Consider the following 21,829-nt stretch of genomic DNA (forward strand, 5'->3'; position numbering starts at 1 on the left):
GACATCCTTCTGAGGCAGGACAAACCTTGGGCCCAAAGAATTGAGGCAGGAGTCCAAGCAAGTTGCCAGCCACATAAAGGCAAACCTTGGCTCGGAAGTCAGGACTACCAGCCCCTAGGTTATGGTTCATGCTCTTTCCTCTGCTCTCCAGAACCTCCAATCTCCAAGTGTAGTTAGCAGCCCAGATGCAGCAGCATCCTCTAGAGACTTGTTAAAAATGCAGAAGCTCAGGCTCCACCCCAGGCCTATGCAGACTGAATCTGCATTTTAACAAGGTCCAGGTAATTCACGTGCACATTAAGTTTGAAAAGGCCTGGTCTAGATCAGCAGTTCTCTAACTTAGCAGCACATTAGAACCATCTGTAGAGACTTTAAAAATACCAGTGCCTGGGCTTCACCTCCCAGAGAATCTGATTTAAGTGTCTGGGGTTTGCCCTGAGTCTAGGTATTTTTAAAAACTCCTCAGCTTATACAAAGCTGGCAGGGCCGGGCACAGTGGCTCATGCCTATAATCCCAGCACTTTGTGAGGCCAAAGTGGGCAGATTGCTTGAGTCCAGGAGTTTGAGACCAGCCTGGGCTAAAACCCCATCCCTACAAAAAAAAAATACAAAAAGTAGTTGGGCATGGTGGTGGCACATACCTGTAGTCCCGGCTACTCACGAGGCTGAGTCCTCGCTTGAACCCAGGAGGTCACGGTCTGGTCAACAGAGCAAGACCCTGTATCAAAACAAACAAACAAACAAACAAACAAAAAATGCTAGCAGCTTACCCGCTAGGGAGGCCTGTACAGCCAAGTTTTCCAAATGGGGCTACATTAGTTGTTCCAGAACTTTAGCTGCATCAAAACCACCTGGATGGCTTGTTCAGCTACAGAGGGTCTGGCCATGCCCCTAGAGTTTCCAGCTGAAGGTCTGGAATGAGGCCCGATGATTTGCATTTCTAACAATCTCCAGGTGATGCTGATGCTGTGGGTCCAGGGACCACATTTTGAGAATCTATGCTAAATGAACCGGACAAGATCAAAGCTCAAACTTATTCCAAGAACTTTTCAAGGCCCACCTGCAAGTTGTAGTGGAAGTAAGCATCTAAGGGTGCAAAAAGTTTTACTGTAGACTGAGGCCTTTTACCTGATCTCTCAAATGTTCACATTTCTCTTATCAACCTAAATAACAAACAGAGAGAGGCTCTCCACAAGAAAAAGATATTCGTTTGGAAACAGAGCCTTGCAATAGAAATAGGCAAGCCAGAGTAAACTATATGCATATTCACGGAGGTAAAGGAAGACAAAAGAAAAAATGAGGAAGATTATATGATCATTTGGAAATGATTGTCCTTGGCTACAAAGATCAATAACAAAGGTGATGCCAGGCCCAGGTTGGACAGGCAGTTGTTGGGCAAATATCCTTCAGAAGCATTGTTGTGTGCAAAGTTGCAATGGGCTTTGTGCAAGATTGTGTTTTTTGCAGTCTTCTGTGATAAGTTTTTGTTATCAGGCATACAAGCCCAAGAATCCTTTTTTGCATGGCCTTCCCTGGCTCTATTTGTCAGGGTTTTTGTTAGGGGATTGGTATTTTTAACACTCTCAATATAAAAAATGCCATAAGGTAGGTACTCCAATTGCTTGTTTCGTCTTCATAAAATAACTTTTCCTCCCGAACAAAGTCTACACATAAATTGTAAAAATACCCTGGCATGCAGTCCCTGGAAAAGTTTGGAGTCATTCTCGCAGTTCCCACCCAGGTGGGCAAGCGTAGCCACCACAGATAAACACAAAGTAGGGGTGCCCGCTGGGGTTTGGCGGCAGGCAGTGGCCCTGGTTCTGATATTTGGCTGAAAACACAGCTCCTCTTTGTCACCCTCAGGAAGCCATCCCAAACCGCTCGAGGAGTCCTTGAAGCCAATGTTACCACTAGGACAGCAAGTGTGCCTGAAAGCTATTTGCCTTTGCAGCAGATTCATTAAGCCAGAACAAAGAGAAGACCGATGACTAAAAGATTTGTCTCCTTTTAAAAATCATGCTCTTTAACTCATAGCACATTTTCATTGTCCATCTGGGCAAAGCCGCTGTCTCATTTTGCTTTTTCCCTCGTCTGTGATGCTCACACACATCCTCCCTATCCCATCAGCAACCTCTCTAGTATGTTTGATATGTGCACTTAAACTTTCTATCTTGGCCGGTGGCGCGGTGGCTGTAATCTCAGCACTTTGGGAGATGGAGGTGGGTCTATCACTTGAGCCCAGGAGTTTGAGATCAGCCTGGGCAACATAGTAAGATTTCATCTTTACTAAAAATAAAAAACAAAAAAATTTAGGCAGGTATGGTGGCCTGTGCCTGTAATCCTAGCTACTCGGGAGGCTGAGGTGGGAGGATCACTTGGGCCTGGGAGGACAAGACTGCAGTAAGCTGAGATGGCGCCACTGCACTCCAGGCTGGGCAACAGAGTGAGACCCTGTCACAAGAAAAAAAGAAAAGAAAAAACAACAATCTCTGTAGAAATAGGCAAGTTTGTTTGATATGCAAATGTGGCTTTAAATTACATAATAACATTATATCAGTAAGCCAATTTTTTTCTTATAGTTGCACTCAACATCATGATTTTAAGACCTAGGCATGTTGCTTTATATTTTACCTCATGAGAAGTCACCTTTACACATCTGTTTCTCACACTGAAATCAACATGCTTTTGAGTCAGTATTTAGGACTGAGTGAGGCTGTTGGCTGGAGTTAATCTGACACCAGATGCATTTATCCCTCTTTAGGACTGTAACGAATTCCTTTCCGCTCTGTTCGCCCATGCTCACTAGTTGGCATCACAGGTGTCATCTTTGAAAAAGAAAAACATCTCATCCCTTGGTTTCCTGACAACCACCCCCACCCCCTGCCTTGGCTCTTTTTCATGGAATTTGCACCAAACAGCACAGAGACAAACGTCTCTCTAACGTCTATGATTTATCCTTGCTTACACAAGATCACTCCAGCCTATAAAAAAGTATTTTTAAAAAATATGAAAAGTTACCCCAGTCTTGGATTACAGAGTTTCAGATAAAAATGAAAACATAGTAAAATTGCTTATCAGAGAGTTTCCTGTTCTTATTCGCCCTTACTCCTTTCGCAGATGTGAGTCATAAATCCACAACCAAATCCTCCCTCCTTCGAGGTCAACTCCTACTAACACCCATGAGGAGGGAATTTGGCTCATATAATAACACTTAATTAAAATGTATAATGTCCACATGTACATGAGAGATAAAAAGAATGCTTCTTCGGGTATGTTTCCAGCCCAATCTTTCAAAATACGTGAAGTATTTCTTAATCTACTATACCCTATAAATGATAAATATAAGATACTAAGATTTAAAATACTTTCAATAACACTTTCCTAGGCCTCCAGATGAGCACTACATAAGTTTATAATAAAATATTTAAAATAGCTACCATGTATTATGTGTTTATAATGTGCCAGGCACTGGAGTAATGTGTTTTCACATTTTAATCCTCATAAGCCGAAGACATAGATTTTTTATCTTCGTTTTAAAGTTTAAAGACCTAAGGCTCAGAGATAAAGTTTTTAAAAAATCTTTAATCCCTTTATACAAGATTAGCTCATTCTCACAAGCCAAAAATAAAACCCAAAACTCCCATATCTCCCCATATAAAAAAATACTCTTTAACTTCTTTCTCCCTCCAGAACCCCTCCTCCCTCTCCTTTCTATCTTCAGCCAACATCTGGAAGGTTCTGTCTACATTCACTCCTCCATGTTAACGCCTCCCTCTTCCCCTCCTTTCCTTGCAACCTGGTTGCCTCTCACAGCAGTGAAACAGAAAGCTGTTTCCTCAGCCCATAACCAACTGTAACTTTGAATCACTGCACCCTTGGCCGCGGCTGCCTCCTCCTTCAATTTAACTCCCTGCCTTGATCTGCCATCTCTGGCATGCTCTACTTACATTCACTCCTCCTCTTCATGTGTTTCTGGGCTGCTTTGCCAACTCTTCTTCCTCTGCTGCCCTCATACATCCAGGCAGAGGAGCACAGCTTCTGCCTTGTCCTCCTGCTTTAGTTCTAACTGGTGTCCCCTGAGCATCTCAAGCCCCCAGACTGGAGCCTGTGTCCTGGGGTTAATTCCCTTCCCCACCTATGGAGGCTTAGCTCCTGCCCACCAGTGGGGTTATCACAAGTGCCTGCCTTTTCCTCATACTCTGCCTCTTACAGGGTTTCTGTAGGCTGGCCATTTGTGAGTTGTGTGACCCTGGACCTCAGTGTCCTCCCATAGAAAACAAGGAGCATGAACTAGATTTATCTCTAGTGTCCTTTCTAGGTGTTTCTTTCTTTCTTCATTTTTAAACAAGATCTCACTGTCACCCAGGCTGGTGTGCAATGGCACTAACATGGCTCACTGCAGCCTCAACCTCCTGGGCTCAAATGATTCTCCTGCCTCAGCCTCCCAAGTAGCTGGGACCACCACTCCCAGCTAATTTTTTTATTCTTTGTAGAGATGGGGTTGCAATGTTTCCCAGGCTAGTCTCGAACTCCTGGGCTCCTAAGAATTTTAACATTTGAGTTTTCTTCCATCAAAGAGGTGGAGGAAAATATAACTTTATATAAACATGTATAAACCCTGCTTCCCACTTTAATTAAGCCATAAATTCCTGCGGCAGCTAGGGATGTGAAGAGGCAAGTGAGAAGAGGAAATGTGCATAAGACTCTCAGCAGCTTGGAAGTAAACAGGGAGGACTGAAGTGACCCTGTTGCTCCGAAGGTGGCTGTTCATTAGCCTCCTTCTGTCCTTAGACCCAGCTGGAGAATTGCACGCACTGGCTCCCAGGTTGCAGGGGATATCAGCAGCTCCAGCTCATCCGATTGAAGGAGGCCATGTGGCTTTCCCTGGACTTTCTGCTTGAACAGTGAATCCCTGTAGGGCCTGGATCCATTGCCCTCTTCTCCTCCCACCCCACCCAAGCACTCTTCTTCATGAGTTTGCTTTCTCCTATCTTTTTTTCCTCCATTTTTCCTTCAGAAATTGTTGATTAAGCACCTGCTATGGGCCAGACATTTTTCTAGAGGAACACCTCAGTGAGCAGACAGGTTCTTGTTCTCACAGATCTTCCATTTTAGAGAGAAAGCTGAGAAAGCTGAACGATAAACAAATAATACAGCAGGTGGTGAGGGTTGCTATAAAGAAGGATGAGCAGGGTAAGTGGGTGAGAAAATGTGCTACTGTGTCCTCTAGAGGCCAGGGAAAGCCTCTCTGTTTAGGTGACATTTGACAGAGATTTGAAGACACTGAAGGAGTGAGCCATTTGGATCTCTAGGGAAAGAGCATTCTTCCCCAGACAGAGAACAGCAAGTGCAAAGGCCATGATGAAGAAGGGAGCTTGGCCAGAGTGAGGGACACAAAGGCAGCCTACGGTGCATGCACGTCTTAAGAGATGAGGTTCCTGGTGCCCTTTGACTGCCTCAGAGATCCCGTGCTCACAACACACAGCCCCAATCATCCTAAAATACATCTATGCTATAGAAACTTGTCCCCAAATATCCTTGCATAATGATTTACCTTCTGGTATCCCACCCATGAAAGCAGAAATTTCCTGCTTTCTCCTAATAATTACTAATAATTCTCCTAATAATTACTAATCTCTCTCCTCCCCCAAAATGTAAGGCCAAGAAGAGCAGGGACTTGGCCTATTCATTCACTGCTCTATGTTCGGCTCCTATTTCACTGCTAAAAACCAAGTGGGCCCTCAATAAATATTTTTGTGAATTTATTTATTTATTTATTTTATTTTTTGAGATGGAATCTCTCTCTTCCACCCAGGCTGGAGTGCCGTGGTGCGATCTTGGCTCACTGCAACCTCCGTCTCCTGGGTTCAAGGGATTTCTGGCTAATTTTTGTATTTTTAGTAGAAACAGGGTTTCACCATGTTGGCCAGGCTGGTCTCGAACTCCTGACCTCAAATGATCCAACCACCTTGGCCTCCCAAAATGCGGGGATTACAGGCGTGAGCCACCACACTTGGCCAGCCCTCAATAAATATTTATTTTCTAGGTGAAATGGGGAATCTAACTATGCTACATGGTAATAAGGCAGCTGACTTTCTTTGAAGCAGAAGACCTAATTCTAGATGTGGTGACATAAAAGCAATAAAGGAAGGACCTCTATAAATCACTCTTGGAGCTGAGCCTCAGCTCTCAAAGTGTTGGATTAGAACTAGTGATGGCAAAATCCTGTTACAGGCACAACAACTCACCCCCTCCCTTCCATGCCCACTAGACTCTCTAATGAAGCGTGGCTGTCTCTCTCTGGAAAAAACTACGGAATTCTTTCCACCCAGTACTCCTAGCAGCCACAACCAAAGGGTCAGAGGTGACTCTTACAATGAACCCAATTTGCCATCCCTCAATTAGATGTTTAAGATTCCTTTCCACTTTAATATCCTGTGGTGCAAATCTAAGCAAGCCTGCTTGTTTGGCCACATGGAGGTACATGTTCCTGCAAAATCAACCCCAGGAAATCCTATTGCTCACAGGTAAGCAGGTAACCCCTCCTTCCATAGCAGAGGCAGTCACTAGTAGTACTTGCTTCAACTGGGACAAATATTTTTCACCCGGAAACTAATTCAAGGCTACCTTTTTCAGACTCCTTTGAAGGCTGCTAGAATTGGTCCCTTGAGTAAGCTGAGTGTTGTGGTGCCCCTCAGTTCCCATGCCATAGAATTTCGAACCTCATTCATTAATACACTAGCCCTAAGGCTTGAAACAAGTCTGACCTGGCTTGGAGTCTTTAGATCACTCTCTAGCTTCTGGCCAATAAGAATGAGCTTCTAGGCCAGGCATGGTGGCTCACGCCTGTAATCCCAGCACTTTGGGAGGCCGAGGCAAGTGGATCACTTGCATCCAGGAGTTCAAGACCAGTCTAGGCAACATAGTGAAACCCCATCTCTACAAAAAAATACAAAAAATTAACTGGGCGTGGTGGCACGGGCCTGTAGTCTCAACTATTCAGGAGGCTGAAGTGGGAGGATCGCTTGTGTGGGGAGGTCAAGGCTGCAATAAGCTGCGATGACACCACTGTACTCCAGCCTGCATGACAGACTAAGGCTGGAGTGCAGTCTCCAAAAACAAAACAAAACAAAACCAAAAACCTGCAGCCTGCACCACTCCTACTGGTATTCTTGCTCTGATAGCAGCACTTCAAGCAGGTGATAACACTATGAGGTTTATTTTTAATTGCTAGGTGCGGTGGTTGTATTTCCTCAGAGTAAAAATGCACTTCCTTCCTCTCTTTGAAGTGAGATGTGGACCTGTGATTTGATCTGGCCAAGAAAGTGTGACCGAAAATGACCTGGACACTTCCAATGGGAGCTTTAAAAGCCAGTGCACAATTTATCATCGTAGAAGCCCAGGTCAGGATGGAACTCCCACCAGCCCGGATTGCTGATTAAGGATGCTCCATGTTAGAGCAAAAATATAAGTTGTTTTAAACCACAGAAATTTGGAGGTGGTTTCTTATTGCAACATAACTAGTCTCTATTGACTGATACTCCATGGTGTAAGATTACTCATGGGATTTTTCTAGCTCAGAGTTTCTCAATTTTGGTAGGATTGACATTTGTGGTTAGTTATTGCTTTCTTGTGGGGACCATCCTGTGCATTGCAGGATGTTAAGTGGCCTCCCTAGCCTTTACCCACTAGACACCAGCAGCACCCCATCCCAAGTTGTGACCATCAAAAATCCCTCAACAGTATGATTCCACTTATTTGAGGTACCTAGAGTAGTCAAAATCATGGAGACAGAAAGTCAAATGATGGTTGTCAGGGGCTGGGAGAAGAGGGAAATGGCGAGTTAGTGTTTAGTGGGTACAGAGTTACAGTTTTGCAAAATGAAAAGAGTTCTATGGATGGATGGTGGTTATGGTTGCACATCAGTGTGAATGAAGGTGCTTAGTGCCACTGAACTATACACATGAAAATGGTTCAAATGGCTAATTTTATGTTTTGTGCTTTGCCACAATTTTTGAAAATGGAAAAAAAAATGTCTCCAGACATTGCCAATGTCCCCTGGAAAGCAAAATCGCCCCTGGTTGAGAACTAGTGTTCTAGCGGTAGTGCAACACATTCAATTGTAAAATATGTGTAAAAACGTGGGCTTAGGGCTCAGCCCTGCTTTTTGCCATTGAGGGTTAGAATCTCATCTCTCCTAAAATATTCTTTACCCACTCAGATTTTAGGCCAGGATCAACAGGACAATTGAACGGTTTGATCTAGAAAAAGCCCCTGTCTATGGACCCAAAACTGGTGTGATATGAATACACTCTGTAAAAACTCTTACACTGTTTTAAGCTTTACATCTGAGAAACAGAGCACAGTAGAGACTCCACTTGGGATAATTTTTCCTGAAACCTACTTGTTTTTCATGCTGTTTCTGCAGCTAAGGTGCCTGGTCTTAAAATGTGTTGAAGCAAAAGAATGGGAAGAGCCAAGGGACACATCAGGGAGTTTCCAAATGACAGAACTGCAAACCTGCAGGGCAGTCGTCTGCTGAGGAAGAGGTAGCTTACACTCTGAATGCATCTTGAGGAGTATTCTCCATACCTGAGGAATAAATTAAGGCTAACAAGGGGGCCTAAATGGTGATTGGCTCTGCTCTTGACCAATTGAATTCCATGCTCGGACTGAGGCAGCAGAGGGCTTCTTACACCCACCTCCACCACCATCACCCTGCCTAAGTCATCTCAGAGAATCCTCTTTCTATCTCAGTATTGGGCCTACATTCTTATGCTTCAGCCCTTTTCCATAATGACCCCTCCAGATTGCCACACTCTAGAACCACTACAGAGGGTGGCGTTACTGCTGTATGGACACTTCATCTCAAAGTGAGGGGCCAGCTCACGTGATTTGCAGGGTTCCTTTCTCTGGCCTTCTAAAACATTCTCCAGGATGAGGCTGAAACTGCTCCCCCATAGCCCCATAATAGGCATGAACAGATTATCCTCCTCTTCTTGGTTCTCATGGCTAGAATCCTTTACCAATCCTCTCCCCACAAAGTAGGGTTGATTTCACAAGCTGTTATTTCAGCTGCTCTTTCTGCCATCTGCTCTTGAGTTGCTTGGTGAACACCTCCAGCGTGCTTGGAGCTGCACTGTCACGCTTCACCCCAATCAGCTTCTGGCCACCCACACTCAAACACATCTGCATCGGCACACCCCTCCCATGCCCCAGTTCTGCCCACAGTGGATCCATCCATCTGCGCTCCAGGCCCCAGCCCCTTGGGAGCTTGCGCTATCAGTTCCTTGCACTTAGTTCAGAATCTTTAGCCACTCCGTGTCCATGGTTATTTCATTTATTCAATGTAGTAACATGTTTAAACCTCTCCCGTCCTGGAAAAAAAAAAAAAGTCCTACATTTAACCCTATCTCCCTCTTTAGCTTAAAGTCATCTGTAATCTTCCTTGCCATTTATTTACTCCATGTCCCAGGTTGAACAGTATCCACACACCCCCAAAAATTCATGTTCTCCCTAGGAATCTGAGAATGTGACTTTATTTGGAAATAGGGTTGTTGCAGATGTAATTAGTTAGGAGTGGACCCTTAATCCACTATGACTGGTGTCGGTGTCCTTAGAAGAAGAATAGAGGGAATGCAGAGGCACACGCAGAGAGGAGGCCATGTGATGATGGGGGCAGAAACTGGGGTGATGCATCTACAAGCCAAGGAATGTCAGGGCTTGCAGGAAACCCCAGAAGCGAATGGAAAGGCATGGAGCAGATTCTTCCTAGCATCTTCAGAGAGAGCATGGTGCTGCCAACACCTCGTTTTGAACTTCTAGCTTCCAAAACTGTGAGAGAAAAAATTTCTGTTGTTTTAACAAGACACCCAGTTTCTGGTATTTTGTGACAGCAGACGTAGAAACCGAATATACCCTTTAAACCACCACCGTTTTCCTTTTGGTTCCAAGACTCTTTTGTGTATGACCTGCGAGAGCCAAATCCAGTCTTTATTTGGCCTCTCTGGAGCACGTGCAACTCATTTATTCCTTATTGATGCTTCTCCCCCACATCCTTCTCAGCCTCCTTCATTGCTTCCTAATCTCACAGCCAGCTACCGCATACTGGAGTCCCTGGGTTCATCACCACCTTTTCCCACTCTGTTCGTGCTCCACTGCAATCTCATCCAAATACCAGCTCTCCTCCCACCCCCATGCTGATGATTCCCCAAGCCCTCTGGCCTAAGCCTCTCTCCTGAGATCTACTTTGAGTTCCCCACTGCCTCCTGGACATTTCCACCTAGAACTTGTACAAGCACTTCAAAAACTACATGGCTAAAATGGAAGTCATGGTCTAGAAGCCTCCTTCCCAAATAAACCTGCTTTTCCTGCTGTAACCTGCATGTCAATGAGAGCCTTCACGTTCACACAGGGGCATAAGCCAGACACCTGGCATCTTCTTGGGCTTCTCCTCTGCACCCTTGGCCGTGGTCACTGAAGCCAAAGGACTCTGCCCATAAGGGTTTGGGGAATGTATCCTCTGCATGCCTGCTGCAGCTGCTTCAGCTCAGCCTCTTACCACCTCTTGTGGCTAGCGGAGACCTCCACTACACCAGACTTTCATGCTGCTCTGGGAGCACTTTCTTATACTACCTTGTTTTAAGCCATTCCCCTGCTTCGAATGCTTCAGGGTTTCCTGGTCACCTGCAGGATGCTGTCCTTAGCATTCCTCCACTTGGAATAACAACGCCTTGTAGCATCTGGCTTTCAGGAGTTTAGAGTGGAGGGGCTCTGCATTCAACTCCAGGACCTACCACATACTTGGTGCGTGGCCCTGGGCAACATACTTACTCTATCTGTGCCTCAGATTCCTTACCTGAAAATGGGGATAATAATAGTACCTACCTCATAGGGTTGTTGTAAAGATTAAATGAGCGAATATGTTCAGAGTACCCGGAACTGTGTCCAGCATGTCGTAAGTGGGCACTAAATATTAATTGCTGTTGCTGTTAAGTATTACCTTTCCCCACTCATTTCTGTACAGCTTCCCATGTGCGTTGTTTTCCAGTCAATCAGAACAATCTTCCATCTTAGAAGAAAAAAAAAAGCCCCACCTGTGTTCCCCTGGCTCTTGGCCTTGACAAACACTGTCTGGAATACCTTTCCCACCACCTCTCCTCCCATGCTCCCTATGAACATACTTCGACTCATCTTTTCTAACCTAAGTGCCCTCCCCTGCAGTCAAGCATGCTCTTCACTGAGACTTCGTCAGGCCCTTGTGCTTACCTCTATTGCAGCACAGATCACACTGCATTATAAAGGACCATCTCCTGTCTCCCTGTCCATCTTTCAGAGTTTGCTGTATTGATCTTAGTGATGTCAGCACGTGGCACTCAGCTAGACAAAGAAAGCAGGCTCAATAAAGGCTGGTAGAATTAAGTAAAGAATTGTATAAAGGCATTAAATAGAGATGGGGTACAAATATGTCCCAGGCTGCCTGGGATAGTCCTGGTTTAGGCCATGGTCCTGATATAATTACTAAGAACACCCTCTTTCACTGTCAAAAATATCTCCTTTTGACAATACATTATAAGGTCACTCTAGGTATTAGAGCTGTGATTCTCACCCTATCAGGCCCAATTTTCTCTTTGCTTAACAGCTATTTTAGAATACCCTATGCACTATCTTTAAATGGGATTGATAGGCAATAGAAACTGCCAATAACAGAATTAAAAAAAAAACCAATGTAATACCCTAAATAGAATGCTAAATGGAAAATGAAGGAGATTTTTTAAAAAGTAGCTTAAACTAAAATTATGTGTGCAGTATTTTGATGTGTAAACGCTTAGGTCTTACACTTCCGGCCAAGATGGAGTAACAGAGACCAAAATTACTTTCTGACCTAAAACAACAAAAATACTGGACAAAATATATGAAACTATGGCCCTCAAGCAACAAAGGGAATCAATCACTGGAATCAAGCATCAAAAGGCAGTGATCCTCAAGAAATGAGAAACAAATGAGGCTAACCCCACAATTGACCTCCCAAACACCTTAGAAAACTTTCCAGGCCACAGCACAGGAAGAAAGAATGCAGATGGAGCTCAGAGATCTTCCTGAGTTGAGAGGACAGAACTGTGAGTCTGGGAAGGCCAATGTGGCTAGAATTCATAGGGCAGAATATTGAGGAGGAGAGGGCTGTACAGAGACAGAGCTCTGGAAATCTGAAGATAATACTTACCCTCCTTGACTGTTTAACAGAGTAGTGATCAGAGTATGCAGGTATGAAAATCGCCTCAGAGGCTGGATCCGGTGGCTCGCACCTGCAATCCCAGCACTTTGGGAGACTGAGGTGGGTGGATCACAAGGTCTGGAGATAGAGACCATCCTGGCAAACATGGTGAAACCCCATCTCTACTAAAAATACAAAAATTAGCTGGGTGTGGTGACACCCGCCTCTAGTCCCAGCTACTCAGGAGGCTGAGGCAGGAGAATCTCTTGAACCTGGGAGGCAGTGGTTGCAGTCACCCGAGATCCAGCAAAGCATGGGCAACAGAGCAAGACTCAGTCTCAAAAAAAAAAAAAGAAAGAAAAAAGAAAACTGCCTGAGAATGGAAAAAGAATCATCCAAAAAGAGAGCCAGACCCTCTTCCCCCCTGGCTCTTGGGACCCCGATCGCAAGGTGGGGAGGCACCTAGCGAGGTGGAGACTGAGAGCCAGTCCCTATTCCCCCACTGGCTCTTGGGAACCCGGTCGCAAGGTGGGGAGGCACCTCGCGAGGTGGAGACTGAGAGCCAGCCCCTATTCCCCCACTGGCTCTTAGGACCCCCATTGCAGGGGGGGGAGGCACCCCCCGCGAGGTGGGGTCTCAGAGCCAGCCCCTCTTCTCCCACTGGCTCTTAGGACCCCCATCGCAGGAAGGGGAGGCACTCCCCGTGAGGCGGGGTCTCAGAGCCAGCCCCTCTTCCACCACTGGCCCTTAGGACCCCCATCACATGGGGGGGAGGCACCACCAGCGAGGCGGGGTCTCAGGGCCAGCCCCTCTTCCCCCACTGGCTCTTAGGACCCCCATCGCAGGGGGGGGAGGCACCCCACGTGAGGCGGGGTCTCAGAGCCAGCCCCTCTTCTCCCACTGGCTCTTAGGACCCCCATCGCAGGGGGGAAGGCACCCCCCGTGAGGCGGGGTCTCAGAGCCAGCCCCTCTTCCACCACTGGCCCTTAGGACCCCCATCACATGGGGGGGAGGCACCACCAGCGAGGCGGGGTCTCAGAGCCAGCCCCTCTTCCCCCACTGGCTCTTAGGACCCCCATCGCAGGGGGGGAGGCACCCCACGTGAGGCGGGGTCTCAGAGCCAGCCCCTCTTCCCCCACTGGCTCTTAGGACCCCCATCACAGGGGGGAAGGCACCCCCCATGAGGCGGGATCTCAGAGCCAGCCCCTCTTCCCCCACTGGCCCTTAGGACCCCCATCGCAGGGGGGGAGGCACCCCCAGTGAGGTGGGGTCTCAGAGCCAGCCCCTCTTCCCCCACTGGCTCTTAGGACCCCCATCGCAGGGGGCGCAGTCACCCCCGCGAGGCGGGGACTGAGAGCCAGCCCCTCTTCCCCCGCTGGCTCTGAGGATCCTCCGTGGACTCACAGCCTCTTTACCATATTGTGAGTAATATCATCTCCCCCTCTGGAGATTATGAACTCTTTCACAGACGGGTGTACACCCTCGGTGTACAGAGGGTGTACACCCATCTGTATTGGGAGTAATATCATCCTCTTCATCCCTGAATATGAAGAACAGTATCACAGGGGTGTTTCTACTCCCTGCGATATCACGTGTCATATCCTCCTCTCCCACGTTGCGATTAGAAGGAGTATCAGTGGGGGCGTGTCCACCTGTAGGGAAAAGAAAGAGCGATCAGACTGTCACTGTGTCCATGTAGAAAGGAACGACATAAGAGACTCCATTTTGAAAAAGACCTGTCCTTTAAACAATTGCTTTGCTGAGATGTTGTTAATTTGTAGCTTTGCCCTAGCCGCTTGGCCCCAGCCACTTTGACCCAACCTAGAGCTCACAAAAACGTGTTGTATAAAATCAAAGTTTAAGGGATGTAGGGCTGTGCAGGACGTGCCTTGTTAACAAAATGTTTACCAGCAGTATACTTGGTAAAAGTCATCGCCATTCTGTAGTCTCAATAAACCAGGGACACAATGCACTGTGGAAAGCCGCAGGGACCTCTGCCCTTGAAAGCAGGGTATTGTCCAAGCTTTCTCCCCATGTGATAGTCTGAAATATAGCCTCATGGGATGAGAAAGACCTGACTTTCCCCCAGCCCGACACCCGTAATAGGTCTGTGCTGAGGTGGATTAGTAAAAGAGGAAAGCCTCTTGCAGCTGAGATGGAGGAAGGCCACTATCTCCTGCTTGCCCCTGGGAACTGAATGTCTCGGTGTAAAACCCGATTGTACATTCGTTCAACTCTCAGATAGGAGAAAAGCTGCCCTGTGGCGGGAGGCGAGACATGTTTGCAGTAACACTGCCTTGTTATTCTTTACTCCACTGAGATGTTTGGGTGGAGAGAAACAAATCTGGCTTACGTGCACGTCCAGTCATAGTACCTTCCCTTGAACCTAATTATGACATAGATTCTTTTGCTCACATGTCTTCTACTGACTCTCTCCTTATCATCACCCTGCTCTCCTACTACATTCCTTTCTGCTAAAATAATGAAAATCATTATCAATAAAAACTGAGGGAACTCAGAGGCTGGTGCCGGTGCAGGTCCTTGGTGTGATGAGCGCCGGTCCCCTGGACCCACTGTTGTATCTTTACACTTTGTCTCTGTGTCTTATTTCTTTTCTCAGTCTCTCGTCCCACCCAACTAGAAATACTCACAGGTGTGGAGAGGCAGTCCACCACTTCATCCACCTTCTGTCATATTGAAAGTAACATCATCTTCTTCCCTCCAGGATCATGGGAATAATATCCCTGGGGGTTTCCACTTTCTGCCATGTATGTAGTCATATCACCCCCTCTGCCGTGGAATATTATTACGGAACATCTCACACGGGGGTGTATACTTCCTCCGATATTGAGAGTGAAATCAACCTCTCGGTCTCTGAATATGAGGAAGAAAATCACAGGGCGGGTGTACACCTCGTGCTCTACGATGGGGAGTCATATCTGTCTGTTATGGGGAGTAATATCATCCTCTCCCTTTCAGGATACTAATAACAATTTAACAGGCTGGGTGAACACAGCCTGCGATGCTGAAATTATTATCATCCTCTCCCTCTCTTCCTCCCCTGGCTCTTAGGATGCCCATCTCAGGGGAGCGAGCCACCCCCCGCGAGGCGGGGACTGAGCCAGCCCCTGTTCCCCCCCGGCTCTTAGGATCCGTATCGCGAGGGGGGAGGCACCCCCCACGCGGCGGGGACTGAGAGCAAGCCCCTCTTCCCCCCATGGCTCTCAGGACCCCCATCGTTGTGGGGGGGAGGCACCCCGTGTGCGGCGGGGACTGGGAGCCAACCCCTCTTCCCTGCCTGGCTCTTAGGACCCCCATTGCAGGGGGGGAGGCACCCCCCACGAGGTGGGGACTGAGAACCAGTCCCACAACCCCCCATGGCTTATGACCCCCACTGCGGATTCTAAGATCCTTAGGACCGACCTGGAGGGCTGTGGGTATTAGGTGTCCAAGAAGAAAACTCAGATCTGCCGACGACCGCAGGTACCTTACTTGGGATTTACTATTCGACAGGTGTCCGAAAGCAGCCCGGGATCCGAAAGAAAGCAGGTCATTTGCAATCTTCTGGAGCCTAAGGGCAGAAGGCTGGTGAGAGAATTCCTAGGAGCTGTGGGGTTTTGTAGACTGCGGAGCCCAACTTTGCAGTATTAGCCATGCCTTTGTATGACATCACAAAGGGGGCGGGGACCAGGAACATTTGGAATGGGGATTCCAACAACAGCAAGTCTTTCATGACTTAAAGGAAAAACTTCTGAAAGCCCTAGCCCAGGGGCTACCGGATCTCACAAAGCCTTTTCCACTGTATGCGTCAGAGAAAAGATGGCAGCTGGATTTTAAACCCAAACTGTGGGGCCCTGGCTGAGGCCGGTGGCCTACAACTCTAAACAGCTAGACAGGGTTTCTAAAGGATGGCCCCCCTGTTTGAGGGCCTTGGCAGGAACTGCCCTGCTAGTACAAGAAGCAAATCAGCTGACTCTTGGGTAAAACCAGAACATAAAGGCCCCACAAGCGGTGGTGACTGAAAGTCAGCCCCTCTTCCCCTCCTGTCTCTTAGGACCCCCATCACAGGAAGGGAAGGCACTCCCCGTGAGGTGGGGACTGAAGGACAGCCCCTCTTCCTCCTGGGCCCTTAGGATCCCCATCGCAGGGGGAGGAGGCACCCCCCGCGAGTCGGGGACTGAGAGCCAACCCCTCTTCTCTCCCTGGCTCTTAGGACCCCCATTGCAGGGGGAGGAGGCACCCCCCGTGAGGCGGGGTCTCAGAGCCAGCCCTTCATCCCCCACTGGCCATTAGGACACCCATCGCAGGGGGGGAGGCACCCCCCACGAGGCAGGGTCTCAGAGCCAGGCCCTCTTCCACCACTGGCCCTTAGGACCCCCATCGCAGGGTGGGAGGCACCCCCAGCGAGGCGGGGTCTCAGAGCCAGACCCTCTTCCCCCACTGGCCATTAGGACACCCATCGCAGGGGGGGGAGGCACCCCCCACGAGGCAGGGTCTCAGAGCCAGCCCCTCTTCCACCACTGGCCAATAGGACCCCCATCGCAGGGGGGGAGGCACCCTCAGCGAGGCAGGGTCTCAGAGCCAGCCCCTCTTCCTCCACTGGCCCTTAGGACACCCATCGCAGAGGGGGGAGGCACCCAACGCGAGGCGGGGCCTCAGAGCCAGCCCCTCTTCCCACACTGGCTCTTAGGAACCCCATCACAGTGGGGGAGGCACCCCCAGCAAGGCGGGGTCTCAGAGCCAGCCCCTCTTCCCCCACTGGCTCTTAGGACACCCACCGCAGTGGTGGTAGTCACCCCCGCGAGGTGGGGACTGAGAGCCAGCCCCTCTTCCCCCGCTGGCTCTGAGGATCCTCCGTGGACTCACAGCCTCTTTACCATATTGTGAGTAATATCATCTCCCCCTCTGGAGATTACGAACTCTTTCACAGACGGGTGTACACCCTCAGTGTAGAGAGGGTGTACACCCATCAGTATTGGGAGTAATATCATCCTCTTCATCCCTGAATATGAAGAACAGTATCACAGGGGTGTTTCTACTCCCTGCGATATCACGTGTCATATCCTCCTCTCCCACGTTGCAATTAGAAGGAGTATCAGTGGGGGCGTGTCCACCTGTAGGGAAAAGAAAGAGAGATCAGACTGTCACTGTGTCCATGTAGAAAGGAAAGACATAAGAGATTCCATTTTGAAAAAGACCTGTCCTTTAAACAATTGCTCTGCTGAGATGTTGTTAATTTGTAGCTTTGCCCTAGCCGCTTGGCCCCAGCAACTTTGATACAACCTGGGGCTCACAAAAACTGTGTTGTATAAAATCAAAGTTTAAGCGATGTAGGGCTGTGCAGGACATGCCTTGTTAACAAAATGTTTACCAGCAGTAGACTTCGTAAAAGCCATCGCCATTTTCTAGTCTCAATAAACGTGGAACAAAAACATGGAAATATCTACACCGCTATATGTATAAACATGGAAATGACTACACTGCTACCTGTATAAACATCGAAATATCTACACCACTATCTGTATAAACTTGGAAATATCTACACTGCTATCTCTATAAACATGGAAATAAATACACAGCTACCTGTATAAACATGGAAATATCTACACCGTTATCTGTATAAAAATGGATATATCTACACCGCTATCTGTATAAATATGGAAATATCTACACCGCTATCTGAATAAACATGAAAATAATTGCACCGCTAAATGTATAAACATGGAAATATCTACACCGCTATCTTTATGAACATGGAAATATCTACAACGCTATCTCTATGAACATGGAAATATCTACTCTGCTATCTGTATAAATATGGAAATATCTACACCGCTATCTATATAAACATGGAAACATCTGCACCGCTACCAGTATAAACATTGAAATACTTACACCGCTATCTGTATAAACATCGAAATATCTTCACCGCTATCTGCATGAACATGGAAATAACTACACCGCTGTCCGTATAAACATGGAAATAACTACACCGCTACCTGTATAAACATCAAAATACCTACACCGCTATCTGTATAAACATCGAAATATCTCCACCAATATCTGTATAAACATGGAAATATCTACACTGCTATCTGTATAAACATGGAAATATCTACACCGCTGTCTGTATAAACATGAAAATGTCTACACCGCTATCTGTAAAAGAATGGAAATATCTACACCACTATTTGCATGAACATGGAAATACCTACACTGCTATCTGTATGAACATGGTAATACCTACCCCACTATCTGTATAAACATGGAAATATCTACACCGCTGTCTGTATAAACATGGAAATAACTACACCGCTACCTGTATAAACATCGAAATATCTACACCGCTATCGGTATAATCATCGAAATATCTCCACCGCTATCCATATAAACATGGAAATATCTACACTGCTAACTGTATAAACATGGAAATATCTACACCGCTGTCTGTATAAACACGAAAATATCTACACCGCTACCTGTATAAGCATGGAAACATCCACACCGTTATCTGTATGAAAATGGAAATATCATCACTGCTATCTGTATAAACATGGAAACATATACACCGCCATCTGTATAAACATGGAAATATCTACACCGCTACCTGTATAAACGTGGAAATACCTACAATGCTGTAGGTATAAACATGGAAATAACTACACCGCTACCTGTATAAACATCAAAATATCTACACCGATATCTGTATAAACATGGAAAAATCTACAATGCTATCTGTATAAACATCGAAATATCTACACCGCTACCTGTATAAACATGGAAATATCTACACTGCTATCTTATAAACAAGAAATATCTATACGGCTATCTGTATAAACATGAAAATAACTACACCGCTATCTGTATAAACATGGAAATATCTACACCGCTATCTGTATGAACATGGAAATATCTAAACCGCTATCTGTATGAACCTGGAAATAACTACTCCGCTATCTGTATAAACATGGAAATAACTAGACCGCTACCTGTATAAACATCGAGATACCTACAACGCTATCCGTATAAACATCAAAATATCTACACCGCTGTCTGTATAAACATGGAAATGTCTACACCACTATCTGTATAAACATGGAAATATCTACACTGCAACCAGTATAAACATGGAAATATCAACACCGCTATCTGCACAAACCTCGAAATATCTACACCACTATGTGTATAAACATGGAAATATCTACACTGCTATCTGTATGAACATGGAAATATCTACACAGCTACCTGCATAAACAAGGAAATATCAATACCGCTATCTGTATAAACATGGAAATATCTACACTGCTACCTGTATAAATATTGAAATATCTACACCGCTGTCAGTATAAACATGAAAATATCTTCACTGCTATCTGTATAAACATGGAAATACCTACACCGCTATCCGTATGAACATGGAAATACCTACAACGCTAACTGTATGTACATGGTAATATCTACTCCGCAATCCATATGAACATGGAAATATCTACACTGCTAACTGTATGAACATGGAAATGTCTACACAGCTATCTGTATGAACATGGAAATACCTACTTCACTACATGTATAAACACCTAAACATCTACACCGCTATCTGTATAAACATGGAAACATCTACACCGCTACCTGTATAAACATGGAAACATCAACAACGCTATCTCTATAAACATGGAAATATGTCCACCGCTACCTGTATAAACATGGAAATATCTACACCGCTACTGCTATAAACATGAGACAATCTACACGGCTACCTGTATAAACATGGAAATACCTACACAGCCATCTGCTTAAACATGGAAATATCTACACAGCTATCTGTATAAACTTGGGATTAACTGCACCGCTATCTGTATGTACATGGAAATATCTACACCGCTATCTGCATAAACATGGAAGTATCTACACCGCTATCTGTATAAACACGGAAATATCTACACCGCAATCTCAATAAACATGGAAATATCTACACCGCTATCTCTATAAACATGGAAGTATCTACACCGCCATCTCTATAAACATGGAAATATCTACACCGCTATCTGTATAAACATGAAAATATCTACAATGCTATTTGTATAAACATGGAAATACCTACACCGCTATATCTATAAAAATGGAAATATCCACACCACTATCTCTGTACACATGGAAATATCTACACCACTATCTCTATAAACCTGTAAACATGTACACTGCTCTCTGTATAAACATGGAAATACATAAACCGCTATCTCTATAAACATGGAAATATTTACACCGCTATCTCTATTAACATGGAAATATTTATACCGCTATCTGTGCAAACATGGAAATGTTTATACCGCTATCTCTATAAACATGGAAATATCTACATCGCTATCTCTATAAAAATGGAAATATCTACACCGATATCTCTATAAACATGGAAATACCTACACCGCTATCTGTATAAACATGGAAATATCTACACCGCTATCTCTATCAACGTGGAAATATCTACACAGCTATCTGTATAAACGTGGGAATATCTACACTGCTATCTCTAAAAGCATTTAAACATTTACAAAGCTATCTGTATAAACATGGAAATATCTACACCGCTACCTGTATAAACATGGAAATATCTACACCGCTGTCTGCATAAACATGGAAATGACTACACTGTTACCTGTATAAACATCGAAATATCTACACCGCTATCATATAAACATGGAAATATCTACACTGCTATCAGTATAAACAAGGAAATATCTACACCACTACCTGTATAAACATGTAAATATCTACAGCGCTATCTGCATAGACTTGGATATATCTACACCACTACCTGTATAAACATGTAAATATCTACACAGCTATATGTATAACCATGGAAATATCTACACCGCTATCTGTATGAACAGGGAAATATCTACACTGCTATCTGCACGAACATGGTAATATCTACTCCGCTATCTGCATAAACATGGAAATATCTACACCGCTGTCTGTATAAACATGGAAATAACTACAACGCTACATTTATACACATCGATATACCTACACCTCTATCGCTATAAACATCGAAATATCTCCACCGCTATTTGTATAAACATGGAAATGTCTACACTGCTACCTGTATAAACTTGGAAATATCTACACCGATGTCTGTATAAACATGAAAATATCTACACCGCTACCAGTATAAAGATGGAAATATCTACAACGCTGTATGTATAAACATGGAAATAACTACACCGTTACCTGTATAAAAATCAAAATATCTACACCGCTCTCTGTAAACATGGAAAAATTTACAATGCTCTCTGTATAAACATGGAAATATCTACACCGCTACCTGTATAAACATGGAAATATCTACACCGCTATCGGTGTAAACAAGAAATATCTATACCGCTATCTGTATGAACATGAAAATAACTACACCACTATCTGTATACACATGGAAATATCTACACTGCTATCCGTATGAACATGGAAATATCTTAACCGCTAACTGTATGAAGATGGAAATAACTACTCCGCTATCTGTATAAACATGGAAATATCTACACTGCTATCTATATAAACATGGAAACATCTACACCGCCAACTGTATAAACATAGAAACATCTACACCGCAATCTGTAT

At 45.5% G+C, this 21,829-nt stretch overlaps 1 long non-coding RNA gene across 4 annotated transcripts in view; it reads right to left on the reverse strand.

Annotated features, from left to right (window-relative positions):
• Window positions 1-9,326: 9,326 nt before the first annotated feature.
• LOC117977841 (uncharacterized) overlaps window positions 9,327-21,829 on the reverse strand; it is a 218,951-nt gene continuing 206,448 nt past the window's right edge. For 3 of the 4 annotated variants that reach the window (XR_008625923.2, XR_010112778.1, XR_008625927.2), the window contains 5 exons: window positions 15,638-17,328; window positions 14,866-15,088; window positions 11,269-13,866; window positions 11,003-11,071; window positions 9,327-9,834 (listed from right to left, as the gene is read on the reverse strand). This is a non-coding gene — a long non-coding RNA (uncharacterized LOC117977841). The remainder of the gene's footprint in view (window positions 9,835-11,002; window positions 11,072-11,268; window positions 13,867-14,865; window positions 15,089-15,637; window positions 17,329-21,829) is intronic. The other variant, XR_008625924.2, reaches the window with a different exon arrangement.

Source organism: Pan paniscus, chromosome 6, assembly GCF_029289425.2.
Source record: "Pan paniscus chromosome 6, NHGRI_mPanPan1-v2.0_pri, whole genome shotgun sequence".
NCBI lineage: Eukaryota > Metazoa > Chordata > Mammalia > Primates > Hominidae > Pan > Pan paniscus.